At 42.4% G+C, this 8,491-nt stretch overlaps 1 long non-coding RNA gene across 1 annotated transcript; it reads right to left on the reverse strand.

Annotated features, from left to right (window-relative positions):
* Positions 1-657: 657 nt before the first annotated feature.
* Positions 658-6,705, reverse strand: LOC140682120 (uncharacterized). The gene is made up of 2 exons (XR_012053369.1): positions 6,641-6,705; positions 658-1,802 (listed from the first exon to the last, which is right to left on the reverse strand). It is a non-coding gene; the product is annotated as an uncharacterized lncRNA (long non-coding RNA).
* Positions 6,706-8,491: the final 1,786 nt, after the last annotated feature.

The following is an 8,491-nucleotide window of genomic DNA, read 5'->3' on the forward strand; positions in this document are numbered from 1 at the left end:
TGGTGGTCTAACATTATAACATAACCAGCATTCCTTAGTTAAATTTGGTTTGCTTTCATTAAGGGCACGATAAGAGGCTTGCATTAAATCCCATAAAGGGTCTTTGGATTTCAGCACACCTGAATCCCTACCAGTCACCACGTCATTAGCTGTTCTATTTGTTATCGATAAGGGGTTTGGACAAGTGGTTGTAACACTTGCGGGGACTATCTTTTTCATAGGGGAAATGGGTGAATTCAATACTTTATTCGGCCCAACAGGGAGTGAATTATGTGGTATTTTAACTTTTCTTATGAGAAAATGCCCTCCCTCGTCTTTAGGAATTCCTCCATAGACACGTATTCCCCATGTTAGTCCTATTAACCACTTGTCTCCTAAGGGCTGTATTACTTGAAATTTGATGCGGGTACAGACTTCCCTGTCTCGTGAAGCTACATAATCCACGTCACGCAGACCTGTAAGATCTACACCTGTTTGTTCAGGTACACATCCATTAGGAGTCCAGGTTGCTTTTATATATTTATCAGGAGCCTTTACTGACCAGCCCGAGGCTATTGTTTCACATCCCCAATAGCCACAATAATAATGTCCGGGATAATTACAGTAAGACGGTCCAGAAGCCGGGCATATATAAAATGGAGGTCCTTTTCCACAATGTATCGGTACTAAATCACAAAGTTTTACTATGAATTCTGGTGGACCTGTGTTGCTAAAAGTGGCTATTGTTCTCGTTCCTTCCCAAGATATTAGTTCCCACTTGAATGGTTCATGTGGGTTTCCCCCTTCTGCCAGGGTTATTATCAATATGAAGACTAACGGTATACCAGGAAAAAGGGTGTCTGTCAATTTTACCAATTTAAGTAGATTTTTACCAATCCTGGGGAAGCTTTGTTGTTCCTGCTTTTGCGTCCCATTGTTCTGATTTTTTTCTCCACAGTCTGTTCCTCTTCTGCCTCGCCCGTCGACTCGGTTGCTTCGAGTCACGGGGTGCATCATCTTCTCGGCAGCAAGGGAATTCTTCAGGAGAACAGCTGTTTCGGGATTTCTGCCTGTTTACATAGGCTTCCCACTTTGCAGCTTGAACTAATGGGGCAAAGCAAGACACAGTTAGTACTTCCCTTCTACACTTTATAACCAAGATTTCAGCCACAAAGAGGACAGGTTCATTGGAATGGTAATAATAATATTGAGGGTATCCACATTCACAGCGTGTCCACCATTTATCCCGGCATACCTTATGCCTAAAACAAGCAAATGGATAACAACTGTAGTTTAAATCATTACAACTAATTCGTATAACTAGAGTACATATATTATTTACATCAGCATATCTTTCATATTCACTATTGTGTGGCTACATATGCTTAACAATTTCCTTCAGCACACGTTGTACGCTTCCATATATAATAGATAAAAAAGGAAATAATTATAGCAAATATAAACAGCAATACACACTTTATACCAAAAGGTAATGCAGCAAAAAAATCAAATAAAGTCTTTATCATTTCGTTATCTTTTTAGAGTTATCTTGGTGTCACCTGGAGTACTGATTACTTTCCAGTGGGGTCTCGTCACTGGGCCTTTAATGCGGCTGGCATGAGTCCATCCACGCTCAGCAGTCCGGACAGCTGTTTCTGTTGTCAACAAAACGAGATAAGGTCCCTCCCAATTGGGTTTTAGGGTTTCTTCCTTCCACACTTTAATCAATATCCAATCCCCAGGTTTAACTTTGTGTATTTTTAAGTCCAACGGGGGTCGTTGCACAATCAGTCCATGTTCCCAAAGCTGGTTACGATGTTCTGCTAATTGTGAAACATATTCATTAATCACACGGTCTCTAATTAAAACATTTGTTTGTGGGCTTTCAATTCTGTAGGACATTCCATACACCATTTCAAACGCTGATATTCCTACATCTGCTCGGGGTCTGGTTCTGAGAATTAATAATGCCATAGGTAGGAATTTAATCCATGATAATTTGGTTTCTATCATTAGTTTAGTCAAAATAGTTTTAATTTCTCCATTCATCCTTTCAACTTTTCCTGAACTTTGTGGATGCCATGGTGTATGGTATTCCCACTTGATAGCCAAGCTTTCTGTTAGATCTCTAACAATTTTTGACACAAAATGTGTTCCTCTGTCCGAGTCGATTACTTCAGGTACTCCATATCGAGGTATAATATGTTCAAGTAACATTTTAGTGACTTGGTTAGCGGTTGCCCTGGAGGTAGGAAAAGCCTCAACATAATGTGTTAAGTGATCCACCATTACTAATAAATATTTGTAACGCCCTACCCTAGGTAGTTCAGTAAAATCTACTTGTATATGTGAGAAAGGTCTGTATGCTGGGGAACGTCCCCCAAGAGGTCTCTGTTTTATGTTTTTTCGATTAACCTTTTGACAGGTCTCGCAGGCTGCCGTGACTGTCTTTGCTATATTATATACGCCTATACAGGCATACTGTCGATTGAAATGATCAACTAATGCCTGAGTTCCCCAGTGTGTTTTGCTGTGTATTTTTGAAAATATTTCAATTGCTATGCCCTTCGGCAAGACTTCTCTCCCATCTGGCAATATGTATTTCCCATCCTGTTCCTTAGCTCCCATTTGTTCTAGTTTTTCTTTTTCTGCAGACTCAAAACTCAAATTTTTACTAACAGGTACTTGTTGCATAGTCAGAATTATATTATAATTGCCTGCCACTCGTTTTGCTTCTGTATCAGCTGCATTATTTCCCCTAACTTGATAACTTGTACCTCGCTGGTGTCCCTTTATATGTACAACTGCTATTTTATTTGGCATTTTCAATGCCCCCAGAACTCGCCAAATTAATTCCTGGTGTACCAGCTCTTTTCCCTGTGAGTTAATAAATCCTCTTTCCTCCCATATTTTCCCAAAAGTGTGTACTACTCCAAACGCATAACGTGAGTCTGTATATATAGTTCCATCCTTTCCCTTCAGTGACACTAATGCTTTCCACAATGCATACAGCTCGCAAGCTTGTGCTGACCAGCTGGCACTTAGGGGGCCTGATTCTCTTATCTTAAATTCTCCTTTTTCCCACTTAACGATGGCATATCCAGACAATCGTTTACCTTCCACTATTCGTGATGACCCATCTATAAATAATACTTCTCCACATTGTAGTTCTTCTTCTTCTAAGTCTGACCTAATGCGTGTTTGTTGTTCAATTGTTTGAAAACAATTGTGCAATAGTTCATTACCTTCTCCTGGGTACAAAAATTCAGCGGGGTTAACTGGTCCAATAGTTTTTAAAGATAGTTTAGGGGATTCTATAAGTATTCCCTCATACTTTAGTAATCGGCTATCTGTAAGCCATTTTTCTGCTTTTTGTTGCAGCACTCCCCTGATGTTATGAGGCGCATATAAGATAACTTCTCCATTAAAAGTAATGCGATTTGTTTCCTCAAGTAATAGGGCAGCAGCAAACAATGATTTGTAAACAGCTCGGCCAACCCCTGCTCACAGGGTCTAACAGCTTTGATAGGTATGCCACCGGTTTCCTTTGTCCGGCCCATTCCTGAGTTAACACTCCGAATGCCGTTCCTTCGTGTATGTTAACAAATAAATGGAATGGCCATTTTAAATCTGGGAGACTTAAAACTGGTGCTTGACTTAGCTCCCTTTTGAGGCTGGCAAACTGCTCTTGATCCTGAGGAGTCCACTTGGGTATTTTGCCTTTAGGCAATTGTTCATATAAGAATTTAACTTTAAAGCTGTAGTTCTCTATCCATTGGCTACAATACCCAAATAGTCCTAATGCCTGCCGAATTTGCCTCTTAGTGGCAGGCATAGGTAATTCCAGAATTCCTTTAATACGCTCTGGATCTAATATCTTCTGGCCGTTAAACAGATAATGTCCCAGATATTTCACTTTTTCCTCCACAAGTTGTAACTTTTCTTGTGATACCTGTAGTCCCTTTTGTGCAAGAAAGTTTAGGAGTCGAATGGTTTCTTTCTTTACATTCTCCTTATTATTCCCTGCTATGAGCAGATCATCTACATATTGTAACAGCACATTCCCCGTTTGTACCTGATATTCTGTTAAGAGTTCTTCTAGGGCCTGTCCAAACAGATTAGGGGATTCAGTGAACCCTTGGGGGAGCACAGTCCATCTTAATTGCTGTCTCCGGCCCGTCTCTATGTCTTCCCATTCAAAAGCAAAATAATTACGGCATTCTTCTGCCAGCGGACAGGCCCAAAAGGCATCCTTTAAATCAATCACACTATACCAGGAATTATGTGGTCCTAGTTTGCTTAGCAATGTATATGGATTTGCTACTACAGGGAACCGAGTGATAGTTCTTTTGTTTATTTCCCTTAGATCATGTACGAGCCGATATTTCCCATTAGTTTTTTTTACAGGCAAAATGGGGGTGTTAAAAGGTGACATACAAGGCTCTAAGATTCCTTGTGCCAACAATCGATCAATTTCTGGCTTCAATCCTCTCCGTCCTTCTAAGGATATGGGATATTGCCTTACCCTCACAGGTACGTGGGGTTCGGAAATTTGGATTTTAATCGGTGGCATTTCCAGTCTACTAATTGTGTCCGGAGAGTACCAAACATTGGGGTTAATTTGTTTTTGATCATCCACAGTCAAAGGATAAGCAGATACTGCCAACTCTTGATTTTTTACTTTAATTTCTAATTGCAGTTCAACAATTAAATCTCGTCCTAACAGATTAAATTCTGCTTCAGGGACGAGCAAGAGTTCACCCATTCCAAATTTATTTTCAGTTTTGAATACCACATTTTTGATTTTACTTACCTTAAAGGGTTCCCCTTTTGCCCCAATTACTTGTACCTTTTCAGGGGAAACTTTATATCCCTCAGGTATTTGCTTAATAGTTGATTTCTCAGCCCCAGTGTCTACCAAAAAGGTGAACTCTTGTTTATGGGGACCTATTTTTAATTTTATCAAGGGCTCATGGTGGCTCCGGTCCCCTAAAATATAGAGCCCCTGACTTTCCTATTCCGTTTTCAAATTTTCCTCGTCCCTGATCCTTTCTCTGCAATTCTTCTTTATATGTCCCTTCTTTCCACAGTAAAAACAAGATCTCTGTTCCTTTTCTATTACTACCTTTCCTTGTTTCATCCTAGCAGATCTGTGTTCACCAGTTCGCCCTTTGCGATCCTCTCTGACCGCTGCTACCATCATTCTTACTTGTCGCTTGCTGCTCTCTTCTTCCCGCCTTACGTAGACTTTCTGAGCTTCCCTCAATAATTCATCCAACCCTCTATTCTGCCAGTTCTCTAACTTTTCAATCTTCTTTCTGATATCTTCCCATGATTTTGCCACAAACTGAGTTTTGAGGAGCGCTTGTCCTAAAGGATCGTTTGGGTTTACCCCAGAGTACAGCTGAAGGGTTTTCCTCAGTTGTTCCAGCCATTCAGTAGGACTTTCATCTTTCTTTTGCATTTCATTAAATGCTTTATTGATATTCTGCCCACTGGGTACTGCTTCCCTAATTCCCTGAATTACTATAGTTCTCAGGTCCTGCATATGAGTTCTATGCGCCGGATCCTGATTATTCCAATTAGGTCTTTGGAGTGGCCATTTAATATCTGCTTGAGGTCCCTGGGCATGCTGAGCATCCCACAGTCTCATTCCTGCTCGTCTAATCATATCTCTTTCCTCGGTAGTAAATAAATGACCAAGGATAGATTGCATCTCATCCCAAGTATAAAGGTTTGGTCCCAAAAATTGATCTAGTCTTTCTGCTACTCCGAATGGGTCCTCAATTAAGTTTCCCATCTCGGTTCTTTTAAAATCTCGTAAGTCGGCAGAATTTAAGGGTACAGAAATATATCCAACCACAGGTTGAGGTCCTCCCATAGGTACTTCCCTTAGGGGGTACATCTGAGCTGCCCCTCTTTGACTTCTAGTTACACGTCTAGGAGGGGGTGGGGATCCTTGTTCTGATTCTGGTGGGGGAGTGGGCGCTCTGGGGATCTCTGGAGGGGCTGCGGGAACAGGAGGAGGAATATAAGGAGGGAGGGTTAGAAGGGTTTCGTCTAACTCTTCCTTCTTTTTCTGGGGTTTAGTTTTTAATTCTTTTAATGAATAAAGTCTAGCCCCCGGCCTTTCTAGCCACACTTCCGCATATAGACTCTCCTCCGGGTTAAAGGATTTTTTATTATTAACCCAGAGGTTTAATTGCTGTCTTACCCAATCTTATTCTGACCCATAGACTGGCCAAATGACATTTTTAGAAATCTTCTTCCATCCCCATATCTTAGTACAATATTCTATCATTTTTTGCTTATCTTTCCCTAGGGTTCCAGGGAAATACTTCCAATTATCTAAGATATATGCCAGAGGGGTATTCTTAGGTACAGAGAGTACCCCCCCCATGGGAGTCGAAGGCTTGCTGCCCTTCGCCCCCATCTTCTGGAATATCCACAAACACACACTCACTCGCTCCTCTTGTTCCTGGCCCAGTCCCTCGCGGGAGATGGAAAACGCAGTACTTAAGAGTCCACACTTGCTTGGTTCAGTATATCGAACCTCACATTCGTTATATTCCAGGAAACCCAATCACGCCCGAACGGCAAACCCGTGAACAATTTCGCCGCGAACAGTTTCGCTCTGCGAATAATTTCGCAATATACTTACGCGTCCTGCGTCTTCGTCCGGACTCCCGTGCACAGAATTTTTATGGGATTTTACCGGTTTTTTCCTTTGTTCATTATCCTAGAGTTTAGGTTCGTCAGTAAGGTTGAGGAAAGCTTTTGATCACAGGGCCGCGAAATGTCGCGGGGCGCCTTTCCCCGGAGGATCAAAAGCCCACCCTTCCTTATCCGAGTCACGGCACCAGAAATTGTTATAAATTTGCGCCACAACGGAACATAATCCAATTAAGAATTTTATTAATTTACAGCAAGTAGGATATGAACAAGGGTAACAGCGCGCTGGGTAGCAGACCGAATACTTCCAAAAACCCAAAGCTCCGGCTGCTACCCCGATTCGTTCAAACTGTCTCCTTTTATTCCTATTTCTTCTTTTGTCTCCCTGGAATTTGCAAGCCAATTCCTGCTGTTATCTTGTGTTTGTTTAAGCAGTCCCTAGTGTGAATGGTTGTCGTGATCTTTATCTTGCATCGTCAGTCTCCGGTTGAAGTGCTTGTTATCTTATCTTGCATCAGCTGTGTCCGTTCGCTGTTTGCATACCTCCGTGGCCTAACCTTATCTCAATAGACAATACCTCAGTCTGTATTTTTCTCACAGTTGTCTAACTTTTACATATATCTTAATAAACAATATCTCAATCTGTAGTTTCTCACAATTGTCTAACCTTTACATATATCTTAATAAACAATATCTCAATCTGTAGTTTCTCACAGTGAACATAAAGCTTCTCTATTTCTTCTGATATTTTTACAAGCCCGAAAACAGATTTTAGAAGCAGAAAAAAGCATAGACACAGACTACCAGACCGGCTAACCCTTTTTGACATTCCGATGCACCCCCCCGATACTTTTGTCCTGATATCGCTTTACCCACCCTCTATCCCCCTATAACACCTGTTTCTTCTCAAGAATATAGTCCGGACTTCTCCAAAAGGAAAAGGTTCTCTTCCCAGAGCCCTGGGAATGTGGCAGGGTCTCTGAGACACACGTGGCAGAGTAATGGCGGTGGCCATGTACTCCAATCTTCTTCCCATAACCCCCTCCTCCCCCCAGCCCCCCATCCCTCCCCCAACCTCTTCTGGCCTCTGGCAGCACCGCCCCACCCGTCTTATCAGTGCCTCCCTCTGGGTTGCCACGAGAACGGGGGAGGGGCCGGCCCCTGCACAGCCCCAAGCCCGGACCGTGCAGGGGGGCAGCCCAGCCCAGCCCACCCCACAGCACCGGCGGGGAGGGGATTACCCCACGGCACTGGCAGCCCGGGGGGTAGGAGGGGGGAGCAGCTGCTTCTCACCGGGACCCAAGGAGTGTGTGTGGGGGAAACCCCTGCCTCTATGGACACTGGAAAAGCAGCAGAAATTCCTGAAACTCAGGGATATGAGGATGAATTCATACCATCTGCAGCACCAGTTGTATACCTAGGTAGGTGTCATGGTTTCACGCTGGCACAATGCCAGCGCCCCATGAAAATGCAACCTTCTAATCATCTGCTGTGAAATGCGATCGAGAACAGAGCAAAGCAGGCCAAACTTAATAACAAAGGAAAGACTTTATTACACTACTACTAATAACATAAAGGGAAAGAAAAAAAGAAAAAAAAAAACCCACACAAACTTCAAAATGAAAACCTTCCAAAACATTCCTCCTCCCACCACCCAACCCCACCAAACCACAGAGAGACCCATTTAGATCCTAAATCCAGTTTTCACCCTTCAATATAATCAATACTGAATCTATCAGGGAAGAGAGGATTCCCCCTTGCACCACAGACCCCCAGGAAACACAGCTGCCACCTCTTGTGAAAAAAAAAAAAAAAAAAAAAAAAAAAAAAAAGAGGGGTT

Source organism: Taeniopygia guttata, chromosome W (genome assembly GCF_048771995.1).
Source record: "Taeniopygia guttata chromosome W, bTaeGut7.mat, whole genome shotgun sequence".
Taxonomy (NCBI): domain Eukaryota; kingdom Metazoa; phylum Chordata; class Aves; order Passeriformes; family Estrildidae; genus Taeniopygia; species Taeniopygia guttata.